General features: G+C 38.9%; 1 long non-coding RNA gene across 1 annotated transcript in view; it reads left to right on the top strand.

Moving 5' to 3' along the window:
* LOC144297624 (uncharacterized) overlaps nt 1–26,068 on the top strand; it is a 71,188-nt gene that overhangs the window by 23,095 nt on the left and 22,025 nt on the right. The window lies entirely within an intron of this gene.

The following is a 26,068-nucleotide window of genomic DNA, read 5'->3' as shown; positions in this document are numbered from 1 at the left end:
GAGTTGTTTTTCTAAGGATAAAATAAACTTTTAATTAAAAATAAGCCCAAGCAGGCACCCGTGTTGCTCTCTAGTTGCTAACTGAAACAATAATACACTATTTCGTATAAAATGAAAAAGAAATGTCATTTGGTATCTTTTTCACCAAATAGTTTTCAATTGCTGTTTAAGCTAATTGCTTTATTTCCATAGAAACAAAACTTACCACAAGCCTTTCCTTAAAGTCAAAATAGCCTTCCAGGGCTCCATGGCTTCAGCCACACTTTGAAGCTTAAGCACTGTTTGGCTGAGCCTTTCTTCTTTTTGCTTAGTGATACCTGCCTGCAAACCATTCCGTTTACACCCTGCTCCAGTAGCACTGTTGGAGCTTTGCTGGTTGGAGAACAAGGTTTCGGACACCAGCCCCAATCATGAAACAAAGCTCCCTCCCCACAGTCTCCTGTGCAGCAGGGAACACGTTTCTCTGATGACACCAGACTTTCTTTTTTTTTTTTCCTCCAAGACCCTAAGCTTTCTTTTTTTTTCCCTCCAAGACTCCAAGCTCACCTTTGAGACTTTCCTCAGTATAGATTTCTACACTAACTTCAATAGGTGTCTATACCCTTTCCTTGCTTTTTCAGAGACTTCAGGAATTTGCTTTTAATTAAAGGAAATAGATCATTCTCCCCTCACAAAGAGTTTTTGATAGATCTTTTTATCAACCTACAGGGTAGTTTCTTCCATGATGTTACAAAGCATGTTTGTTTGAAGGAGTCTTCATTGGCACCATGTATGAGGATGGCAAATTATAGGGAAACGTGTGTGTGTGTGTGTGTGTGTGTGTGTATGTGTGTGTTTGTGTGCTGCTTTATTCCAACATAATTATCTGCTCATAAAATACTTGAGAGGGAGAGAAGTTTCATGAGGGACTTTTCAAGATCAGAGAACTCAGCAATAGGAGTGGGATCATCTGGCCTGAAGACAAAATTTCTTACCCCTACCGAGGTTAAGAATATGTGCCCCGAGGCACCTGGCACCTGGGTGGCTCAGTGGTTGAGCATCTGCCTTTGGCTCAGGTCATGATCCCAGGGTCCTGGGATGGAGTACTGCATTGGGCTCCCCCGCGAGGAGTCTGCTTCTCCCTCTGCCTATGTCTCTGCTTCTCTCAGTCTGTCATGAATAAATAAATAAAATCTTAAAAAAAAAATGTACCCCAGAGTTCACAGCCATGGGCCAAGCCTGACTTGGCCAAAACTGTACTGGCAAATTGGACAAATTACTTATCTGTATCTTGGTTTCCCCATCAGAATAATAAAAGAACCTACTTATTAGTGTCATTGAGAAGACTGAATGAGTTAATATGCAGAGAACACCTAAAATATCTAGCATATAGCAAGCACCACATAAATAATTACTATTATTAGTTGTAGGCTATGGGGGGGGGGGATGAAGCAATTTTCCTAATGTGTTCCGTGCTATAGTTGAATTCACCATAATTCTAGGTTTTGCACAATGTAGTTTTTTTTTTTTTTCATCTGACAGCCTTGCCCTCAAGAAGTCTTAAGCGTTTCATATTATCCTCCCACCAATTACCAAGGTAATATACACATGCATCCTTCCTGGAATATGGGGGGACTGAGGAACTAATAGTAGAGCTGACTTAATTATAGAAGAAAAACAGAGGCTGGCCTTTGCCATCGCTTTTGATGCCCAGCCAAATATTCTTTCAATTAAAAGACACTTCTTTAAAGCTAGTTTAAATCTGTTTTGACCTTGGAGGGGCCGAGAACTTCTGGTTTCCAGCTTTTCTATTAATTGAACTTGCCCACCAGGCATCTGGGTGGCTCAGCAGTTGAGCGTCTGCCTTTGGCTCAGATCATGATCCCAGGATCCTGGGACTGAGTCCTGCATCAGTTTCCCCCCGGGGGGGGCCTGCTTCTCCCTCTGCCTATGTCTCTGCCTCTCTCTCTGCGTCTCTCATGAATAAATAAATAAAATCTTTCAAAAAATAATAATTGTACTTGCCCACCGATAAATAGTCCCACTGCTGGAAATCCCCTCAAAGGCTAAAAAAGAGATGATGGAGGACTTCATGTGACTCAGAGGGCCTGAGCCTGAGACGATCCTGCACGACACAAATGGGGAACATCCTCAGTCTGTCGTTTCCCTATACTAATCCACAAAAGCGGGGGCCAGGTCTTAGGTTACCGGGTGCCTAGGATATGGTCGAAAACAGGAATCTTTGAGAAACAGAAGGAAAAGACCTACGTCACCTTTGAAAAAACAAACAGGATGAGAACAAAAGGAAGAAATGTCTTCCCTCTCTGTGAATTCTTGGTTTACTGGAAAAACTGAATTGCTCCGCTGCCACGCTGCTTTGGGTCCCTTGTTCCCTTTCCAAGGTAGTTGTTGTGTGCAGCATGAGCCACAGGCCCCAGAGCCAACCTTAACAAGTAGGTGGTTCCCAGGAAAATTTTGCCCCCCCATCATAACCCCCCCCCAGATTGTGGTGCTTCTCCAAACTGCCTTCACACTTCTGCCTTCAGTGAATGGAGCTGGAAATCTTGTGAGGACATGTTTCCTGGAGGGTGATTTTGAGACTTTCTTGCTTCTCGTGTCAGCCCAGACCAGAGAGACAAAGCCGGAGTTGGATTGGAGAGGCAAAGAGAGGAACATAGAGCCGAGGAGACATCACCATTCCTAGCAACTGGTCCCATAAAGTCTGGAGTAGAGGCTTCAGTTGGTTCTCATTTAATCTAAACCCATTTATTGCAATATCGAGCACAAGCTATTATACTTTGTAATCGGGCCCCAAAAAAGGCACAGCCAACTGTGCACGCATTGCTCAGAGCTGGAATACTTGGGCCGGGAGGTAAGACATGTGCCCTGGTTGGAGTGGGGACAAACCTGCTCTGGTTCCAGATTGCAGCCCCGCACCATGAGCTTCACGTTTCCCTGCCTATACAAACACCAGCACAGTTTGGGAAACGGGTGTCCCCCTGGCTGCGAGTTGGCTGTTACCCTCCCGGGTGGGCTGGGCGCTGTAGGCTTGGACTCACTCAAACACCTCCAAGTACTTCTCAGATGTTTTGGGTTCGGTAAAACCCTCAAGTGTGTTTGGCCTGCTTGTTCCCCTCCTTTTTTCAAGCCCCTGCGTGTTTCAAGGGAAATTTAATCCATATGTTTCTGATACATTTACACTTAACTCATCAAAATATTGTTTCGTGAAAACCACTGGATGTCCAGGGCACTTTAGAAGTTCTTTCAATGGAACTTTTGAAAGCTTTTTTTTCTTAGAAACAGGAAGTCACATTTGTGCCAAAAGTTGAAAGAGCTCGAACCTCAAAAAAAAAAAAAAAAAAAAATGGAATTCTATCTGGAGTTCCAAATCCACAGGTTTCCAGGGGGTTCTAAACTTGGCAAAGCATCTCCTGTTTTGGAAGCCAGAAACCTATAAACAGAACCCAGCCTTAGGTTCCACATTCTACCCAGGAGCAGACCCACGTCTCCGCTCCATAAAGTGAGAGAGAAAACTCACTTCCCAAGGGAACTGTGGTGACTGCACCTCGTAGCAAAGACAACCTTTGGTGTTTGGGGAGGACCATCCAAACCTGTGCAGGAGGACCTGAGCTTCGTTCGTGCCGTGGGATACGTTTGACTATTGCAAGTGCTGGTAAATTATAGGTTCCCCTATACGCCCAAATCCTCACTTTTTAAAAATAGAAAGTAAGAGATTTGGGCCAAGGGTGCTTTGTTGCTGCAGAGCCCAGATGAAAACCAGGGCCAGGAGCAGGAGCTGATAGTGGCAGGAGAGAACAAGGCTTTCCCCTCCTTGGCTGTAATTACTATGACTTTGCATCAAGGTCTTGCCAAGGGGACAGTTCGCAGCCCCTTCCCTCTTGCCCTCCTGCTACAGGTTTCATTTTCCTGCCCAGGGTCTCGAACTTGAGCCCATTAGAGACAAGTTTCGTCATCTGGTTTCTCCCAACATTCATCAGGCCTCTGCCAGCTTCATACTTTGAGAATCTCATAAAAGCTATCTGTTATTGTCCGGACATGATTCTCTACAACCACTCCAAATGAAACACTTTTCATCAGGGTAAAACACAACTACATTTTTTTTTTTTTTTTGGCTCAACTCTGGGGCAACTCTAGCTATTGTCCTCTAAGGCCCAACGGAAAGGAGACCTTTTATTCCATGTTTGCACCCCTCGTCTTGCAGACTGGCTTCCCAACCCAATGCCTTGAGAAAGAATACTCATTCGCTCATCTGTCTTAATCCTGAGCCACCTGAGGGTGACCAAGAAGAGTTCAAGTGTTCCTCTGAGCTCACCCCCACTGAACTGTCCCCTAGTTGAATAGATTGAATGCTTGTGTCTCCTGAAAATCTGAAAAATCTGTAGGTTCATCCTCTAATCCCAATGTGATGGTGTTTGGAAGTGCGACCTTTGGGAAGTAATTAGGTTGTGAGGGTGGAGGCTTCACAAATGGGATTAGTGCCCTTATAAAAGGGACCCCGAGAGATCCCTCACTCTATCAGCTTCATGAGGATGTACTGAGAAGTCAGCAATCTGCACCCAGAAGGGGGGCTCCCACCAGTACCTGACCATGCTGGCACTCTGATCTCAGACTTCCAGCCCCCAGAACCAGGAGAAATAAATTCCTTCTGTTTATAAGTCACAGTACTTTGTTACAGCAGCCCGAACCGAGACACATGGCTCAAGTGGCATATCTTCCCCAGGCAGCAGAATGTGCTATCTTTAGGATACAACTGCCAGCCCCTTCTGGAAGGAAGCAACATCCTTGTTGTGTCTCATCCCCACCCCACGTGTGCACTCAGAAATATCTGCTTTGTCCACAGGTGCTTTGCCATCCTTCAAAACCCATAACTTTTCACATGTGTCTCCCTCACTCAGAGCAAGGCCAGGGGGGATATCAACCACTTTGTCAACACCATTCCCCGTGACTCCTTCTCCAAAACTTGACCACCCTAACAATGACTGCAGCACAGTGTTCATGCACTGAATTCTCACTTAGGGATGTGTGCATGCGCTAAACTACACACATACACACCTGCCAGTCTACTTACACACAAACAATGTACATACGAAGACCAGATCAGCAATGGGGAAGCAGCTGGCTGGTTGGAGATGCTGGAGGTGCTGGGGAAGGTACTCAGTTTGCTTCAGCCTTGGCTTCATCCCCACACACAGGGCCCCAGTGACTGCACATCGAGAGGAAAGGCCCCGTCTAGGACTCCAGGCACCTTCCTGTTTGCTTGGCTGCATTTGCACAATCTCTCTAAAAAATCAACTGTCTCCCCTTTCAGCCTCCCCCGGGAAAGGCTCTGGCAGTCCATGGAAGTACTGTGTACAAGGTCTGTGAGATGAAAAAATTCCCAGGAAAACAGTTTTGGCCCAAGTCACTTTCTGTTAACCTTGGGTATGCACTTTTGATTTGAAAGCAGGAAAAAAGAAATGCCATATTGTTTCCTCTCAACTTCTCTTACCTTGCTTGGCATGCCATTTGCCAGTTTAGACCACCTATCATGCAGACCTGCCTTGGAAGAAAAGGCTCTCTGATGACAGGAAAACCCAGGAATTTGTGAAGCAAGAATGCCCCCTAATGGAAATGCAAAGGACATCATGTAATTCACAAACTTAACTTACCCTACCTTGTGCCTTGTTTTAACCAAACTGGCCATGGCGCTGTTCCAGGTTTTAGATCTTGGGCTCTGAGTTCACATTAATTTGCACATGATTCTAAAAGAATGAATACTTCAAATGACCATGACTTCCATTTATAAACCATTTTGAGAGGCTCTTTGATGTGATCCTGGCCTTCTGTGCCATTCCAGTCTCTGTACCCAACAAACTGTCCACCCATGCTATGATAAACCAGTGTCACAAACCAACAAAAATTATTCTCTGATTTGTTTAAGTGTGTATAGATTTTGTATAGAGATAGTTCCTCTTATCAATATCACTAATATCTCCATTTAAAAATGTTTCCCTATTCCGCATCCCTGATGGTTGAGAAAACGTGTATGTTTTCCATGCTTTGTTTCTTTCAAGTTCAAGATGGAATACCCAATTCTCTCAGACTCCTTTCCATCTGAGAAATTTCCATTTTCTTTCATAAAGGCATATGTTTGCCATTGAGACAATTTCACTTGGCCCAGAGCACCTCCAAAGCCCTCTTGGTCACACAGTGTTACAGGATATGAGCCCAAACATAGCTGTGTCAGACAGCATAGGAGGGTTTTGTTCAGACTTGCTGACTGCAGTTACTGAGAAAAACCCACATAGGCATTTTCCAGAAGGACTGATGATTAGCTTAAATTGAACCTAGGATAAGGCTAAAGCTCTCTGAGTACTACATAGCTACTTCCTTTGTTAGTCAATTAAATAATTAATACTAAGTGGTACAGAGGCAGTCAGTTGCCTCCCACTTAGCAGCCCACATCTTAAAGGACTTCTCACTTGCCTTTGTTTAGCCATGTTAATGGCTCAGGCAATAGATGGGATCTAGCCAGGGTTGGACTTACTCTACTTACCATCCAAGCAGAAGCTTAGACTCCAGACCATGGGTGGAACTGCTGACCATGGACGTCTGAGGGTGGAGTTTTCTGAGATAAAAGCCGCAGAACTTGGTGTTGGTGATTTAATGTCATTAGAAACAAACCAAATAAACGCTGCTGCGTACTCCCACTGGGGTGGAAAATCGATGTCAGGCTTATGGGTCAGTAGGTATTCACTTGACTTCTGACTGGACTAGTCAAACCTGAGCCAATGGGAATGTCTACTCTCGGGTTTTGATTAGTGGTCTTGTCTCTGACTTCTGTGATTCAGAACATTAAACAGCTTGGGTGGGGAGGCTTCTATGGAAAGCCTACTATCTATTCTTGCCTGTAAAGATCTCTTGCCAAAAGACTTCACACATCCAATGCCATTGCTGGAGGAGGTAAAGATGGAAACTACAGTGTCAGGTGGGACCTAGTTACTCAACATTAGTACACATGAGCCAAGACATGAACTGAGCCACTTTCATCACCATAACCACAACCTGGCAGACCAGAGTCCATTGCTTGCCTGCCGAATGTTGTGCCCTTCCATCTCTAAAACAGAAACAATGATTTCAACTCATAGGGGTACCAAATAGTTAAGGATACCAATTACCTCCAAATGAGTAGACAGTTTGCATTTGTTTGGTCAATGGAGATATTCTATTCATTGGAGTTTTGGTCTTGAAACACAATAATGGACATGATATTCGCATTCCAGCATTCTCAATTTTTAGTATGGTGGCTGATTTGACACAATAGAGAAGCACATAACTGGTTCTTGTGTCTACCTACGTCTGTCATGAAGCACATTGCCCTCTCCTGATCTTTTCTGTTGAAAATTATTCCAGAGTTGGATTGATTTGCTTTCGAATGAAATAATTTTTGTTTAAACCTTGGCAGTGTTTTTCATTGAGAAGACCCTATTTAAAGTTCCACTTAGTTTCCAAACTACTTTCTAGCAGGATAGGGCCTCTGAAATCACTATTCAAAAGTTCAAGTATCCATGAACAGCCAAACACCACAACCTGTCATTCTTTCTGGTGTATTTTGAGGGCTTTGAGTCTTTGCTGAAAAATGTCATCTTGTTGTGATATGAAATTCCGCCATCACAACATATTTCACTGAGTTCAACATTTCCTTCTCTCTCTCTATTTTAAACTATAAATTCACCAGGCAAGGTGATATATTAACCAACAAGGAAAAGTTGTAGAGAGAAGAGAATGCGTTTTGTTTGACAGCAAACCGGAACCTCCTTGATCCTCTGTCATAGGTTTTCCCTTGCTTTAAGACAACACAGTGGCAAAGAGCCTGGAGGCCCAATTTAAAAAATATCCCAAGATTCCAGGAGTGAACAAATTACATCCTTGCCCTGGCAGACACCTTAGCCCCTAGGGCAGAGTCCAACATGGAAGGCTGTGAAAGCTGGTGGTCAGCAAAGAAGGCATAATATAGATGCAATGCTGTAGGTCAGGAGTGCAAATGTTTTGATTGAATTATGTGTGGGCTTGGGACTTGAGAAACAAACTGTGGGCAGCCTGGCCTCAGGGGTACATAAAGAATGGTACAAGATGTGTACAATTGTGGAAAGATCCTTATATGACCTCTGCCCAAAATTGACTCAATCTGGTTCCAGCCAAATTCATCCCTCATTTTTAAGAGTGACATAGTCACTCACCAACTCCCAAAGGCCTGGAATTAATCAAACTTCAGAGAGAACAACAACAACAAAGTGTGTTTAAGTAATACCTGGGTTCTCCATTCTGTTCCATTGATCTATGTGTCTGTTTTTGTGCCAGTACCATACTGTATCTACGATCACAGCTTTGTAATACAGCTTGAAGTCCAGCATTGTGATGCCCCCAGCTTTGGTTTTCTTTTTCAACACCCCTCTGGCTATTCAGAGTCTTTTCTGGTTCCATACAAATCTTAGGATTATATGTTCTAACTCTGTGAAGAAAGTCCATGGTGTTTTGATAGAGATTGCATTGAATATAGATTTCTCTGGGCAGCATAGACATTTTCACAATGTTTATTCTTCCAATCCATAAGTATGGAATGTTTTCTCATCTCTTTGTGTCTTCCTCAATTTCTTTCATAAGTGTTCTGCAGTTTTTAGAGTACAGATCCTTCACCTCTTTGGTTAGGTTTATTCCTAGGTATCTTATGGTTTGGGGCACGATTGGAAAAGGGATTGATTCCTTAATTTGTCTTTCTTCGGTCTCATAATTAGTGTATAGAAATGCAACTGATTTCTGTACATTGATTTTGTATCCTGCCTCTTTACTGAATTACTGTATGAGTTTTAGCAATTTTGGGGTGGAGTCTTTTGGATTCTCCATGTTACAGTATCATGTCATCTGCAAAGAGGAGAGTTTGACTTCTTTGCCAATTTGAATGCCTTTTATTTCTTTTTGTTGTCTGATTGCTGAGGCTAGGACTTCTAGTACTATGTTGAACAACAGTGGTGTGAGCAGGCATCCCTGTCATATTCCTGACTTTAGTTGGAAAAGTTCTCAGGTTTCCCCCATTGAGAATGATATTTGCTATGGACTTTACTTAGATGACTTTTTATGATATTAAGGTATATTTCTTCTGCACTCTGAAGAGTTTTCATCAGGAAAATTTGCTGTATTTTGTCAAATGCTTTCTCTGCATCAATTGAGAGGATCATATGGTTTTTGTCTTTTCTTCTATTAATATGATCTGTCATGTAAATTGACTTATGAACGTTGAATCACCCTTGCATCCCAAGGATAAATCCCACTTGGTCATGGTGAATAATCCTTTTAATGTACTGTTGGATCCTATTGGCTAGTATCTTGGTGAGTATTTTGGCATCCATGTTCATCAGGGATATTGGCCTATAATCCTCCTTTTTGATGGGGTCTTTGGTTTTGGGATCAAGATAATGCTAGCCTCATAGAATGAGTTGGAAGTTTTCTTTCCATTTCTATCTTTTGAAATAGCTTCAGTAGAATAGGTGCTATTTCTTCTTTAAAAGATTGGATCATTACTCAGCCATCAGAAAAAATGAATATGTGCTATTTACATTGATGTGGATAGAACTAGAGGGTATTATGCTGAATGAAATAAGTCAATCAGAGAAAGACAATTATCATATAGTTTCACTCATATATGGAATATAAGAAATAGTGAAAGGGACCATAAGGGAAGGAGGGGTACCTAGTGGGAAAAAATTAGAGAGGAAGACAAACCATGAGAGATTCCTAACTCTGGGAAACAAAGTGTTATAGAAGGAGGAGAGGTGGGTGGGGGGATAGAGTAACAGGGTGATGGGCATTAAGGGGGGGCATGTGATATGATGAGCACTGGGTGTTTTATGTTGGCAAATTGAATTTAAATAAAATAAAATAAAATTTTAAAAAAGAAATAAGTAAAAAAAAAAGAAAGAAAGAAAGAAAGAAAGAAAGAAAGAAAGAAAGAAAGAAAAAAAGAAAGAAAGAAAGAAAGAAATACCTGGTGATTGTCTATAAAGCTTACAGTGGGGAGCCCTCCAGTGGCCATTGGAAAAATTGAACCCTGATCAGTTTGGGCATCAGTCTCTTAGAGAGATATGTCAACATCACAGAATTGCTTATTAATTAGCCCCAGTCATGTAACAGCATCTAAGATTAAGCTGAAAAAGATCTCAGAGGAGGAAAGGGAGTCTTGCTATCCTGAAGATATGGGTCACAGACAGGGAAAGTAGTTGACATTGATGTTGGCTGCTGAAGTTTGTTCTGGTTATTTCCCTTGCAAAGTACATGACTTTGGGTTCTTTATGCCCCTCTCTGCTCCATCAATTCCCCTCTCTGTTTCTCTCCTGTAGCCCTGTTGTGAGGATTCAATGAAATAAGAGAGCCAATCAGCTAGCACACACAAGGTGTCCTAAGAGTGCTAGTTCTGTCCACTTTTCCCAAGATTATTTATGATTATAATGCTAGCTTTGGACCTTACAGAATTGAATTATTTTGTTAGTTACCTACTTCTTTGGTTAAGAGTTGTCTTCCCAACTAGCTTGATATCCGGTTCTTCACACTGCTTTGCATTCACTAACTAGTGTCTATCTGGTATGTGGTAACAGGTAAATGTTGATTTAACTGTATAACAAATGTTTCCTCAGAGTCTACTATATTGACTACTCTCCTGGGTACTTTTATTAGGATTGCCTGGCAATTTCAGCAAAAAGAGGCACTCTCTTTTTTCTTGCTCTCTTTTTCATTTACCTAAAAACAAAAACAATTTCACCTAAGGAGGTTTGGGCTAAAATAATGATTCTTTCCAACTGTGGACAATGATAGATTAAGATTAACCTTATGCTATGAAAAATGAAATGTTTCTATTCATCAAAAGTCTCTTGCTTCAGAGAGGAGAGGATGAAGATACTTCAAGAACACCAGAGAAGAGAAATACAACATATAGAACCATCCATATGAAATGTTGACAAAACAAATAAGAGTAGTAAAAACATACCAGAAGAAAGAAGAGTAGAGCATCAGAGCAGACAAGCTCAAAGCTTGGAACACTATTGCCCAATCTCTGCATATTAGCATTTTATGCCACAGACCTTGAGTGTGGATCATTAGGTAAGTATCGAACCTGGCGTACAACTCAATAGGTCAAAGTTCAAAAGATGATATAGTAAAAAAATTTAAAAGAAGGTAAAATCATTCTTTAGGGTCCAAAGTACTTTCATATATATTATTTGTATGTGACAGATTGTATTTTCTAAAGATTGTCACAATAATATCGCTCATCTCATTTGTTCTTTTACAATGTGATTTTGCCATTCCCATCAAGAGATAGAGTCTAATTCCTCTTCTCTTGAATCTGGGTGACTTGTGAACACTTACAGTAATAGACTGTATTAGAAGTAATACAACGAGCTGTCAAAGTCAGGTCACACAAGACAATGCAGCTTCCATTTTGTTTGCTTAAATCTTTCACTTGGAACCCTAAACTTCCATGTAAGAAAGCTGATTACCCTTCCATTACCACTCTGAAGAGGCCACATATTGGTGCTCTGGTCAACTGCCTCTCCTATGAGTGAGCCAACTTGGACATCCACCCCAGTTGAGCTTTTAGGATGAAAGCAGGCCCAACCAACATCTGAGTATATGCACATGAGTGATTCTAAGTAAGAACTACCCAGATGAACCCTGTCTAAATTCCTAACCCAAGGGGCACCTGGGTAGCTCAGTCAGTTTAGCTTCTGGCTCTTGGTTTCAGCTCAGGTCATGATCTCAGGGTCGTGACAGGAAGCTCTGCACTCAGCATGGAATCTGCTTGAGACCCTCTCTCCTTGTCCCTCTTCTCCTCCCCCACCTCCCCTTCAAAAAATTAAATAAATATTTTAAAAATAAAGAGGGCACCTGAGTGGCACAGGTTGTGTCTGCCTTTGGTGCAGGTCATGATCCTGGGATCCCAGGTTCAAGTCCCTCATCAGGCTCCCAGTGGGAATCCTGCTTCTCCCTCTGCTTGTGTCTCTGCCACTCTCTGTGTATCTCTCATGAATAAATAAATAAAATCTTGAAAGAAAGAAGGTCCTAACCCAGAAGTCATGAGTACAATAAAATCATTGTTTTAAACTGCTAATCAAGGTAATTTGTTATGCAGCAACTGTATTGAGAACAATATGTAAAGTTGGTGACTTATTCCCATTTTAAAGATAAAGATGGTTTCAGATCATTAACATGTCCTAAGTGTGGGAATTAGTACTTAAGATGTAAGCTTTGTCTAAATGACCTCTCACACTACTAAAGAAGATGACTTGTGATGAAGATGATATGTAGATAAGAGTCATGAATAATATCATCAAAGCACTATAGAAATGAGGGGAATGAGATGCCTTTAATTCACATGATCAGAGAAAGCTTCTTAAAGATGGTGACATTTGAGCTTGACTTTGAACAATAGAGATAGATCTTTTTTGAAGCAGAAATAAAGATCCAGACACAGGAGTGGGAAATGTTTTGTAATAGTGAGGTCTCAAGGAACTGAACATTATTAGCCCTTTGCCTTCCCACTCCATTTCTGATTATGGCTTCTTGGCATCTAAGTTAAGCTACCTAACAGGAAACCATCTGACCAATTCCACCAAGAAAAGCAACAAGCCTTTGAAAATGCCCAGAACTACCAAGAGACACTCTTTACAACATCGTTAAGGCTGATATTTCAGAGGCTTTTTTTAAAAAATGTGTAATGTGAAATCTTTGAAAAAGTCTTTGCAGGAGTCCTTGGAACACTCAAAAGGGAGCAAAAGAGTTCCCGGATCTTCTATTCTGCTCAGTATTTTATATGCTAAACATTTATTTACAAAGTGGCAGAAGTCAATCAATGGCAAACATTCCTTACCTCCCAAGACTTGATATTTGATCTATTCCAACTGTTTGTTGTTGTTTTAAGACAATGGTTTTAAAATTCAAGGCAATCTTTATCACTTATGTGACCTTTTAACTTTGAAAAATAAGTGATTTCTTATCTCTCCTTTTTTCTCCTCCCCCTTGAAAATACCCATTTTACTACGTATGAACTTATAGTCATATTCTGGATCTAAGATACTTAACAAGGGTTTTATTTTTAAAGTATGGAAAGAAACATTATAAAATAAAATTGGACAATGCATGAGAAATAATCAAAGGCCATTAGTTTAAAAGAGGACTTTAAATACCATGTCTTTTAATACCTATATTGTAACTAAAATTGTTCTTTTACACAATGACAGCAATTTGGAAAAAAACACATTTAACTGGGAAGGAAAAAAATCTAAACACAGTTAATATGTTTCAGAGCACGTTACCTAAGAGGTATCAACTAGAGCTGTTCCAGTTTGATAGCCACCAGCCACATATAGTTACTTAAATTTCAATTAATGAAAGATTAAATTCAATTCCTCTGTTACACTAGCCTGACTTCAAGTGGTCAATAGTCACATGCGCCTAGGGGCAACTGTGTGAAAATGGGCAGATACCAAACATTTCATCATCGTGGAAAGTTCTATTAAACAGCACTGCTCTAGAGAGCTAGCTAGCTGGTCCTTTCATCAATATTCAGTCAGCAGTGTGGAAATTACTTGAAATGGAAAGGATCTAATAATTCTTGAAATGCAAAGCATTATGCTTCTGTTGGAGGGACACCTTAATGCCATAACAAAAAGCCTTACTTGTATATTAACTTTTGAAGAGGGGTTGATAATTTTGAAATACAGCTATAAACATTCATTCATTCAAGAAATTTTCACCAATTTTGGCTTGTAAATATCCAATAGGTGCTAAGTCAAGAAGCCACTTTGAATTTCAAGGGCATTTAGAAACGATAACTTTATAACATATATGATAAGTAAGATGAATATTTGTTCAGCTTTCCATAAATCGGCCCCAAACATCAAGTAAAAAAATTGAAAGAGTGTCATTGTTTTTTGCTGAAATTAACAATAACATTCAATATATAAATCAAGTTATATGCTTTATTTTATATTTCAGCTTTCCTCAGCAATACATTTCATTTATTCCTTTACAAATTTATTCATCAACAAATGTTTGACCATTATCTATAAAACTTATAGAATAAATTTTCTTTTCTCAAAAGATTTCAGCTTAGTCAAAAGACAGTAACCAGAATGGGGAAACCATGGTAAGTGGGAACAGTTGAAAGAACTAGGAATGTTTTCTCTTGTGAAGACAATTCTCAAAGGGCATACTGCTTGCTTAAAACGGGATGAGTACTGGGTGTTACTCTGTATGTTGGTAAATTGAACACCAATAAAAAATAAATTTATTAAAAAAATAATAATAAGTAAATAAATAAATAAATAAAAAATGAGGACTTTCACGTGGAAAAGGCTTGAGACTAGTTCTTTGTAATCCCAATGGAGAAGTGACATCAGTGTCAGAAAGCTACAAAGAAATTGATTTGGAATCAATGTTAGTTCAAAACTAGCTAAAGATAGAATAGACTGCTTTAAAAGAATTGAGTTAAAAGTCACTGATGACATTCAAAGTCAAGCCGGGTTTGTCAAGGGATGTAGTGCAAGGAATCCAAAGATCACATGTGTGATTTTATAAGGTCTTCTTTGGGATCTTCTTGAATTCTGAACTTCTGTAATGCCAAGACTAATCTGCATCACAGAAGCCTTTTGAATAATAACAAGTTGTTTTATGATGTTCATTCCTTTTGTAAAAAACTTTATTTGAATACAATTAATTAACATATAATGTATTATTGGTTTCCAAGGTCAATGATTCATCAATCTTATATAATACCCAGTGCTCATTATATCATGCACCCTCATTGATGTTCATCGCCCAGTTACCCCACCTCCCACTTCCCTCTTCTCTAGCCACCCTCAGTTGTTTCCTATGATAATGATGTTATTCCTAATGGTTTTTGCCTAGGGCTAATGTATATAATAAGTAATATTTGTAGAATGAGCTATTTTATTGATGACATTCAATTTTATAACCTACTCACTGTTTTATATATCAAATTCAATAAGAATATCTTCAAAAATACAAATGATAAGAATTTAACAAATATTGATTGTGATTTTATATCAAGAAAATGATTCAACTCACATAAAACTTGGATAATTCTGGGAAGTTTACCACATTTGGTCAATTTTGTTAAAGTTGTCAAGTGATTAACAAAGTGATTAGCTAATGGTAGATAAAAATTGGTAAGCAAGATGAAAGACCATGTCCAATTTGGGCAGAAGAATCATTGCAGTGTTACCTAAAATGCTGACGATGTCACAAATTATTGAACTGATATTGCATAGTATGCCTACCTCTCTGTCTTCTACATAACTACTGAACTTTACTGAAATCTCTTTCAGGGCAGCCTGGGTGGCTCAGGGGTTTAGCGCTGCCTTCAGCTCAGGGTGTGATCCTGGAGGCCTAGGATCGAGTCCCACGTCGGGCTCCCTGCATGGAGCCTGCTTCTCTCTCTGTCTGTGTGTCTGCCCCTCTCTCTCTCTCTCTGTGTGTCTCATCAATCAATATATAAAATCTTTAAAAACAACAAAAAAAGGAAGAATCTCTTTCAAAATAGTAATGGTTATCTCCATTTGAAAAAAACGAAATCCAAAACCATTTCTCTTTCAAGGTGGCAGATAGAACCAGAAATCAAACTTAAAACTATGTGTAAATTTTGGAATGTTCCAAGCTTTGTCAGAATCTATGAAACCTTTTAAAAATTATTTTGAAGCAAACATACTGACAGAGGAGAGGAAAATGTTAAGCAATCAAATTGAAGCAGAGACTTTCCATTTGTCTAATGAGTATCATGAAAGCCTCTGTCAGAGTTTCTTAATATTCCTGTCTGTGCAGTGTATTTACCTGGAGTGAGTTCCATTCAATGGCATGAACCATAGAAGAAAAAAAAAAAGTGCAATCTTGCATTCTAATTAGTTTATAACTATTTAGGCTCATGTTAAAAATTCTTATAAATAACTACGAATTCATCCTGGAAATATTTGGTCTTTGATGTATTTATCATAAAGAAAGTTTTTTTCTTCTTCTTTAAGTACCGGTGATAGAGAAGTAAAATTAAATACATAAAAATGCATCAAAAGTAGAGTTTACTTAAAGGCATCTATGTTGTCCTGGCATTTTTAAAAATGAAGCCTCAGAAAAATGGTATCCTATCTTAATTGAATAACACATGTAATTTTAAAAAGTCACTTCTTAATTTAATAAGTGGGTCATCTGAACTTTATTTGTGTATGGATTTCTTGTCATCCATTGTTAAAGATTATGCATTTGGGTAATATTGGCCTTAATTTGGAAAGCTATCAGAATGGCCTTATGAAACTTCTCTTGGATATTACAAGAGTTTAGAATCACTCTTCATTATTTATATAAAATCTTCCACTTTTCAAAAATCCTTTTTTTCAAAAGGATTCTGACTTTTCTGTCCAATATCCTTTCAAATTTCTTATCCAGGTGCTTCTTAAATTTTAATCCTCTGACAATCTTCAGAAGAATCTTCAAGAAAGTATATAAAAATGCAAATACTCAAATTTTGCCAGAGTCAGGTTAAGGAGATCTCTATAGGGTAGAGACCAGAAATCAGCATTTTTAAAGCCCCCCAAATAATCTTTAACAAAGTTGAAGAACATTTTCTTATTAAATCTTAACAGGATTTTCACTTGTGCAAAGATGGAAAAAACAGGGCCATATCAACCCTCTAACTTAAAATTCCTTTTGAAAAACAGATAACTATAACAAAGAGGAATTTTCAGATACTGGATATCCAGCAGGTCAGTGATCACTGAGAGAGGGGAAACAAATTAGGTGATCTCTAAGATTGCCTAGCAAGAGTTTCCAGGCTACTGCACAAGGAAAAGAGAAGGTAAGAAGAACCTAGTAGTCTCCCCAAGTAGAAGAATTAGAGCTGGGAGTCCAGGAAGGCTATAGGGGCTAAAGTTTGTAAGGTAGATGCCAGAGACGAGAAGGCTGACTGATAAGACTCTCTGGAAACCAGAAGAGGCTCCACCTCTTTTCTTTAACTAAGTACTAGCCAGCATCCTCAAGGTTCTAAATGTTGGGGTACTATTACTGAGTTAAAGTTTTTCCTATTTTCTAATATAAACCATTAATACTATAAATTTCCTACTACATGAAGAAACTTAAGCTGCAAGAAAACTCAGAAAGACAATTCAATTAAAAAAAGCCCCCAAAATGGTTCAAAATGAGATATTTAGCGAAGAGATAAAAATCATTAAAAAGAAAGAAGCAGAAAAAGAAGAAGAAGAAGAACAACAACAACAACAGCAACCAAGCAGAAACTCTGGAACTGAAGAAATCAGTGGGTGAAACGAAATATACAATAGAGAGCATTTTCAGTAAAGCAGAACAAATGGAAGCTAGGATAAGAGAGTTAGAAGATAGATATTTTATTTAATTTATTTTTTTTAAATATTCATATCTTCTCTTTTTTTTAATCCAGATGGATAATCTCGGTCTTTTTTTTTTTTTTTTTTTTTAATTTATGATAGGCACACAGTGAGAGAGAGAAAGGCAGAGACACAGGCAGAGGGAGAAGCAGGCTCCATGCACCGGGAGCCCGACGTGGGACTCGATCCCGGGTCTGCAGGAAGGCGCCCTGGGCCAAAGGCAGGTGCTAAACCGCTGCACCACCCAGGGATCCCTAGAAGATAGATATTTTAAAATAATGAATTGGAGGAGGAGGAGGAGGAGGAGGAGGAGGAAGAAGAAGAAGAAGAAGAAGGAGGAGGAGGAGGAGGAGGAGGAGGAGGAGGAGAAAAGAAAAAGAAAAAGAAAAAGAAAAAAAGAAAGAAAAAGAGAAGAAAGAGCCTACATGATCATTAGATACCATCAAAGTATAAATGTTAGAATAAAGAGGATTCCAGAAGAGAGGAAGAAGGGACAAAAAGTTTATTCTAAGAAAGAATACCTGAGAACATCCCCAACCTGGGGAGAGAATTAAATACCCCCATTTTATGACTTAATAGATAAGCCTATCCTCTCAATGCAAAAGGACCTTCTCAAAGATATATTATAATTAAAATGTCAGTGATCAAAGATAATGAGAGAATTCTAAAAGAAGCCAGGTGTAAAAAGGTTATAACTTAGAAAAGAACCCCCATTAGGCTAATAGCAGATTTCTTAGCAGAAACTCTGGGCCAAGAGGGAGTGGAATTATGTAGTCAAAGTTTTGAAAGAAAAAAAATGTCAACCAAGAATACTTAACTCAGGAAAGTTATCCTTCAGATGTTGAGGAGAAATAAAGAATTTCCCAGACAAACAGAAACTTAGAGTTTCACCCCTACACCTTTCAAAAAATACTGAAAGGGCTTTTTTAGGCTGAAATAAAAAGATACTAGTCAATGCCATGAAAATATATGAAAGTATACAACACATTGGTAAAAGGAGATATATGGTTAGACTTACAAAGTTCTGATTTGTAGTAAGATGGTATATTAAGCACTTACCTATAGTTCAAAGGTCATAGGAAAGGAGTGCTAAAAAATAAATATTAAGGGATGCCTGGGTGACTCAGTGGTTGAGCATCTGCCTCTGGCTCAGGGCATGATCCCAGAGTCCTGGGATCGAGTCCCACATCAGGCTCCTTGCATGGAGTCTGCTTCTCCCTCTGCCTATTTCTCTGCCTCTTTCTCTGTGTCTCTCATGAATAAATAAATAGAATCTTTAATAATAATAATAATTCTAAATTTAAATAGGTTGAGTTCACCAATCAAAAGGCATAGAGTGGAGGTACCTGCATGGCTCAGTCAGTTAAGTATCTGCTTCTTGATCTCAGCTCAGGTCTTGATCTCAGAGTCATGAGTTCAGGCCCCACATTGAGCTTCATGCTGGGCATGAAGCCTATTTAAAAAAAAAAAAGGCATAGAGTGATTGGATGGATAAAAAAAATAAGCTCAGGTATATATTGCCTACAAGAGACTCACTACAGCTTTAAGGACATATATAGACTCAAAATGAAGGGATGGAAAAAGATATTCATGCAAGTGGAAATCAACAAAAGCAGGGGTAGCTATATTTATATACCAGGTAAAATAGACTATAAGCCAAAAATGATAACAAGGGACAAAGAAAACCATTATATGATGATAAAGGTGTTCATTTCATCAAGAATATATGAGTCATAAATATATAAGGCACTCAATATTGGAGCTTCTAAATATATTAAACAAATACAGATCTAATGGGAGAAACAGACAATATACAATAATAGTAAGAGATATCAGTACCCCACTTTCAGCAATGAATTGATCATCTAGACAGAAAATCAATAAGGAAATTTTGGACTTGAACCATGCATTAGACCAGATGGACCTAACAGACATATATGGAACATTCCATCCAACAGGAATACACACATTCTTTGCAAGTGCACACAAAATATTCTTCAGCATAGACCATGTGATGGGACACAAAACAAGTCCTAGCAAATGTAAGAAGACTGAAATCATACCAAGTATCTTTTCACAGAGGTTTGAAACTAAAAATCAATTTTAAAAAATCTAGAAAAATCTATACATACGTGGAAATTAAACAACACACTTCTGAACAACCAATGGGGTTATAGAAGAAAGCAAAAGGGTGTTCAAAAAATATCTCAAAACAATGAGGCACCTGGGTGGTGCAGTTGCTTAAGGGTGTGATTCTTGTTTTCAGCTCAGGTCATGATCCCAGGGTCATGAGATAGAGCCCCTCATTGGGCTCGGCACTCAGTGCAGAATCAGCTTAAGATTCTCTCTCCCTCTCCCTCTGTCCTTCCCCACTCTCATACTCTTTCTCTCTCTCTAAAACAATTAAATAAATCTTTTAAAAAATATCTTGAAACAAATGAAAATGGAAACACAACATACAATACCTATGGGATGCTGCAAAAGCAGTTCTGAGAGGGAAGTTTATAGTGATAAATGCATACCTTAAGGATGTAAAAAGATCTCAAATAAACAACCTAACTTTATACCTAAGACTGAATGAGGAAGAAATAGAAAATCTAAACATATCAAATACAAAGAAGGACATCCAATCAACTTCAAAAACTTCCCAATGGATCCCTGGGTGGCTCAGCAGTTGAGCGCCTGCCTTCTGCCCAGGGCATGATCCTGGGGTTCCGGGATCGAGTCCCACATCGGGCTCCCTCCATGGAGCCTGCCTCCCCCTCTGCCTGTGTCTCTGCCTTTCTCTCTCTCTCTCTCTGTGTCTCTCATGAATAAATAAGTAAAATCTTAAAAAAAAAAAAAGAAAAAAGAAACACTTCCCAATGAACAAAAGTCTAAGACCAGATATCTCCACTAGCAAATTCTACCAAACATTTAAGGAAGAACAAAAGCCAATCCTTCCCAAACTCCAAAAAACTGAGGCACGGGGAATACTTTCAAATTCACTTTATCAGGCCTTTTTCACCTTGATACAAAAGCCAGGTAAAGACATTGCAGGAAAAGAAAAGTGTAGAATACTATTTCTAATCACTTCTGATGCAAAAATTCTCAACAAAATGTTAGCAAACCAAATTCAATTAACACACTAAAAGGATTATTCACTATAGTCAAGTGGGATTTATCCCTGCTTTGCAAGAATGGTTCAACACATGAAAATCAATCAATGTGAGGTATCACATTAATAGAATAAAAGATAAAGGTTATATGATCATCTTGATAGATGCAGAGAAAGCATTTAACAAAATACAACATCCTTTCATTACAAAAACCCTCAACAAATTTGGTATAGAAAGAGCATACCTCAACATAATAAAGACCATATGCAATAAACCTATAGCTAACCATATACTCAATGGTGAAAAATTGAAAGCTTTTCCTCTAAGATCAGGAACAAGACAAGAGTGCCTACTCCCACTTTTTAAAATTTTTATTTAAATTCAATTAACTAACTTATAATGTATTATTAGTTTCAGAGGTAGAGGTCAGACATCTTACATAACACTTAGTGCTCATTACATCAATGCCCTCCTTAATGTTCATCACCCAGTTACCCTCCTCCCATCCAGCGATCCAATTTGTTTCCCATGATTAAAAAGGTCTTATGATTTGTCCCCCTCTCTGATTTCATGTTGTTTTATTTTTTCTTCTATTCCCCTATGATCCTCTGTTTTGTTTCTTAAATTCCACATATGAGTGAGAGCATATGGTAATTGTCTTTCTCTGATTGACTTATTTCACTTAGCATAATACCCTCAAGTTCCATCCACATCATTGCAAACAGCAAGATTTCTTTTCTTTTGATGGTTGAATAGTATTCCATTATATATATATATATATATTATATATATAGTATTCCAATATAAATATATATATATTATATATGTCTTTGTGTGTGTGACTATCATAAATAAATAAAAATTTAAATAAATAAATAAATAAATAAACAAACAAACAAACACTGGGGTGCAAGTGTCCCTTCGGATAGCTACCTTTGTATCTTTGGGTTAAATCCCTAGTAGTACAATTGCTGGATCATAGGGTAGCTCTCTTTTCAATTTTTTTTTTAAACATTTTTATTTATTTATGATAGTCACACACAGAGAGAGAGAGAGAGAGAGGCAGAGACACAGGCAGAGGGAGAAGCAGGTTCCATGCACCGGGAGCCCGACGTGGGACTCAATCCCGGGTCTCCAGGATCGCGCCCTGGGCCAAAGGCAGGCGCTAAACCGCTGCGCTGCCCAGGGATCCCCTCTTTTCAATTTTTTGAGGAACCTCTGGACTGTTTTCCAGAGTGGCTGCACCAGCTTGCATTCCCACCAATGGTGTAAGAGGGGTTCCCCTTTCTCTGCATCCTCACCAACATCTGTTGTTTCCTGACTTGTTAATTTTAGCCATTCTGACTGGTGTGAGGTGATCTTCATTGTGGTTTTGATTTGTATTTCACTGATGTGGAGTGATGTTGAGCAATTTTTCATGTGTCTGTTGGCCATTTGTATGTCTTCTTTACTCCCACCACTTTCATTCAACATTCCAGCTTCTAACAATTGGAAGTCCTAGCTATAGTAATTAGATAAGACAAAGAAATAAAAATCATCCAAACTGGAAAAAGAAGTAACATTGTCATTATTTGCAAATGACATGATCTTATATATAAAAACCCTGAAGACTCAACCAATAAATTGTTGGAACTGTAAAAAAATCAGAAAAGTTGGAGAAAATATAATCAACATACAGAAATCATTTCCATTTCTGTATACTAACAATGAAACATTTGAAAAAATAAAGAGAATTATCTAATTCACAATGGTGTCAAAGGCAATAAAATTTAGAATTAAATTAGAATAAATTTTAAATAACTAATTAAATTAGAATAAATTTAACCAAAGAAATGAAATATCTGTATACTAAAAACTATAAAACCTTGATGAAAAAAAAAAAAGAAAAAAAATTAAACCTTGATGAAAGATATGAAGAAGACATAAGCAAATGGAGATATATCTCATGTTCATGGATTGAAAGAATTAATACTGTTAAAATGTCCGTACTACCAAAATCATCTACAGATTTAATGCAATTGCTATTAAAATTTTAATGACATTTATCACAGAAATTTTTTTTAAATCTTCAAATTTGTATAGAACCACAGAAGACTTCAAATAGCCAAAGCATTTGTGAGAAAGAGCAAAGCCACAAACAGACTTCCTGATCTCAAACTATCCTATGAAGTATAGTAATCAAAGCAGTATGTTATTGTCATAAAAATAGACCAATGCAACAGAATAGAGAGCCTAAAAGGAGACCCCTGCATTTATGGTCAATTAGTATTTGATAAAGGAGCCAAGAATACTCAATGGGGAAAGGATAATCTCTTCACCAATGGTGTCGGGAAAACTAGATAACCACATGCAGAAAAATGAAATTGAATCCTTATCTTACACCACTCATAAAAGTTAACTGAAAACAGGTTGAAGCCTTAAACATAAGACCTGATACCATAAAACCCCTAAAAGAAAACATAGGAAAGGAATTGCTTGACACTTGTCCTGGCAATCATTTTTTATGTTAGACATCAAAAACACAAGGAACAAAAATCAACAAATGCATCTCCATCGAACCAAAAAGCTACTACATAGCGAAAAAAATGAAAAGGTAATTTGGGGAATGGGAGAAAAGATTTGCCAAGCAAATATCCAATAAGGGGTTAATATCCAAAATACATAAAGAATTCATACAATTCAATTAAAAAAAAAAGAAAATCTGATGTTAAAAAAGGATCCAGCATCACTAATCATCAGGGAAATGTAAGTCAAAATCACAATAAAATATTACCTCATACCTGGGAAAATGGCTGTCACCACAAAGATAACTTTTCCTCTCTCTGCCTTCCCCCTTATCATCCTCCCTAACCCTAGGCCTTGAGTCCACAAAACTCCAGGAACTTTCTTGTTCAGGGTCCCTCCTCAATGACACACACCTCTGCACCCCCCACGCTGTGCTGATCCACCTACCTTGGACTGGGGCACCGTTCCATGGAGGAAAATGGAATAGGGAGCAGTAGACCCTTTTTCCAGTTTTAGACCCTTGCTTACACCATTGCACTAAGTGATTAAAGGCTTGAGCATGACTTTCTTTTTGGTTTGTTTTTATTCAGCTACTCTGACAGCTGGTGGCTCCCTCAGCTTCCGACAGCTCAGCTGACCTCCTGGCACATTACTTTTTAACTGGCCAAACTCAGAGAGATGGATCCCATTTTACAGATGAGAATTGGAGGCTCTGATGGGTGACTTGCTCAAGATCCTTCAGCTAATAGTGATCAAATCAGGATTTGAGCCCAGATCTATGTGCCATGCCTTTACTTAGAACAGTTTTTTGTTTGTTTTCAAATTATGTGTCGTGAATAATTAGTGGCATTTAAAAATATTTTAATTGTTTCAACCTGATGTTTTAAAATAAAACAAAAAATGAAAAGATTAGATTTCACTGCAGATAGTAATGGTAACTACTGTTTTTTGGACATTTTTGTTTCCAATATATTTCTTACTCTGGGTGAGAGCTAAATATTTTGAAGCCACTAGCTTCGAAGGGTTTCTTCCACACAACTCACCCTTGCACCCTACTCTATGTGGGGATAGTAATACCCATAGTACTGAATTTCTGAGAGGGTTAAATATGACAGTACGTGTCAAACCACAACACAGTGCCTGCCATCTGTAATCTGGGTATTCTTGGAATGCCCGCTCAGTGCTCCAGCCCCTGCGCCCTGTGCCTCCATCCTGTGTGTTCTCTCACTCTCTCTCTGAGAGGCCATTGATGCAGTTTGCAAAGGATCCTTAGTCCCTCTCCCCTCTGGATTCTGAATCCAAGAGAAATCAAAGTATGGTGTCAGATGAATTGCAGGCCAAAGCTTGCACCCAAGATTGCAATGGGATTCTCACTCCTCTGGCCTGAATTGGATTGACTTACCCCTTCCCATCCAGAGCCAATGCCAATATCAGTGTCTGCTCACCAAGCTTGCCCCAGAGGGCTTCCCATGTGGAAGAAAGCAGGATGCAGCCTGCCTGTGGGTCTAAAGAAGGAGCTAGGGAAACCCTTGGGAAGAGTCACTGGGCAGAATGTGACAGAGAACATGATAGCTTCCCTCCCACAGTTTCCATGAGGGCAGAAATTCTTATTATAATTCCTCTGTTTCTCCCAGAGCTCCTATCATTTTTGTTCTGTAAGCTAATACGCTGAAGCATTCAAGTCTGCTATTCATGGCTGGTCCTCTAGGAGAGAAGTCCTACAGTCTGTGGGGCAGGACTGCTTCCATTCTTCTAATGTGGCCTTCCTCCAGTTCCAAAGACTGCCCCTCTGTGGACTGTCCCAAGACCTGAGACATACCAAGTATCGACTTTGCCCCGAAAAGAGTCAGACCGGGGCATACACTAGGGTATTCACAAAGCCACTCGGCACCAGAGGTCAAAAATCCCTGATCTTTCTCCTGTTGCAAATAATACCCAGAGACATACTCCATTGTACCTCAGTAGAAGTTATGTCATGAGCCCAAATGACTACATAAATTGCTCTATTTACTATTATAAATCACAATGTTCTCAAATTTGAATATAAGCATCCTTCTCATAATAAATTCATCAAAAGAAATGAAAACCAAACATTAAATCTCCTTCCTCCTCCTTTATGTTAAAGCACAAAAACTTAAAAAAAAAAAAAAAAAAAAACACTTTGTTTCTTCATTTCCCCATTTCTTACTCTATTCAATTCCAGCCAGAATGATTTCATTTAAACATCTGGGTAGAATTGGGCTTCTTCACATAGCTGCCAACTGGGGCATTTCATCAGAGGGGGTGATTTGTTCAGCATTTTGAAAGTTGAATTAACCTCGGGGCCCTGGGTGGCTCAGTCAGTTAAGTGCCTGCCTCTGGCTCAGGACATGAACCCGGGGTCCTGGGATTGCGCCAGGGTTCCCTACTTCGCAAGGAGCCTGCTTCTCCCTCTCCCTCTGCCCCTTCCCTTTCTTGTGCACATTCTCTCTCCCAAATAAATAGATAAATAAAAATCTTAAAATTAAGGTAATCAAATCCTCAATCCTTTTTAAGAATTCAAAAGAATAAATCAGAGAGATGAGAGTATCAGAGGACCAGTCCCATGCTAAGAAAATCTGAAAAGCTTAATACATGCTTATTATAGCAAAACAGCATTTTCCACACCACACAGAGTACAGCCTTTAACCACATGAGGGATGCCAGTCAGACACTGGAGCAGACACTTGTTGGACTCTTGAGGGTACAGAGCATCTCAACCCATCTCAATTCATCAGTCTATCAGCATGGAGTGGTTCTGCATATTTTCAATAATCATTACCATCTTTTCTTTGTCCAGATCTTACCCCAATGGGTAATGAGGCTGCTTAAACTTTACAATCATTTCTTATGTTTCACATCAATCCACTCTAATAACCTTTTTTTCCCCAGCTTTATGGAGATACAATTGGCAAATAAAATTGTAATCTGATGACTTTTTGAAAAATCTCATTATGAAGATTTCAGTCTCTTTTGGTTCAAAATCTCCTTCTTCTATGCCTATAAAGC

This window comes from Canis aureus, chromosome 25 (genome assembly GCF_053574225.1).
Source record: "Canis aureus isolate CA01 chromosome 25, VMU_Caureus_v.1.0, whole genome shotgun sequence".
In the NCBI taxonomy this organism is placed as follows: Eukaryota; Metazoa; Chordata; class Mammalia; order Carnivora; family Canidae; genus Canis; species Canis aureus.
This window is presented reverse-complemented; position numbering and strand designations above follow the sequence as displayed.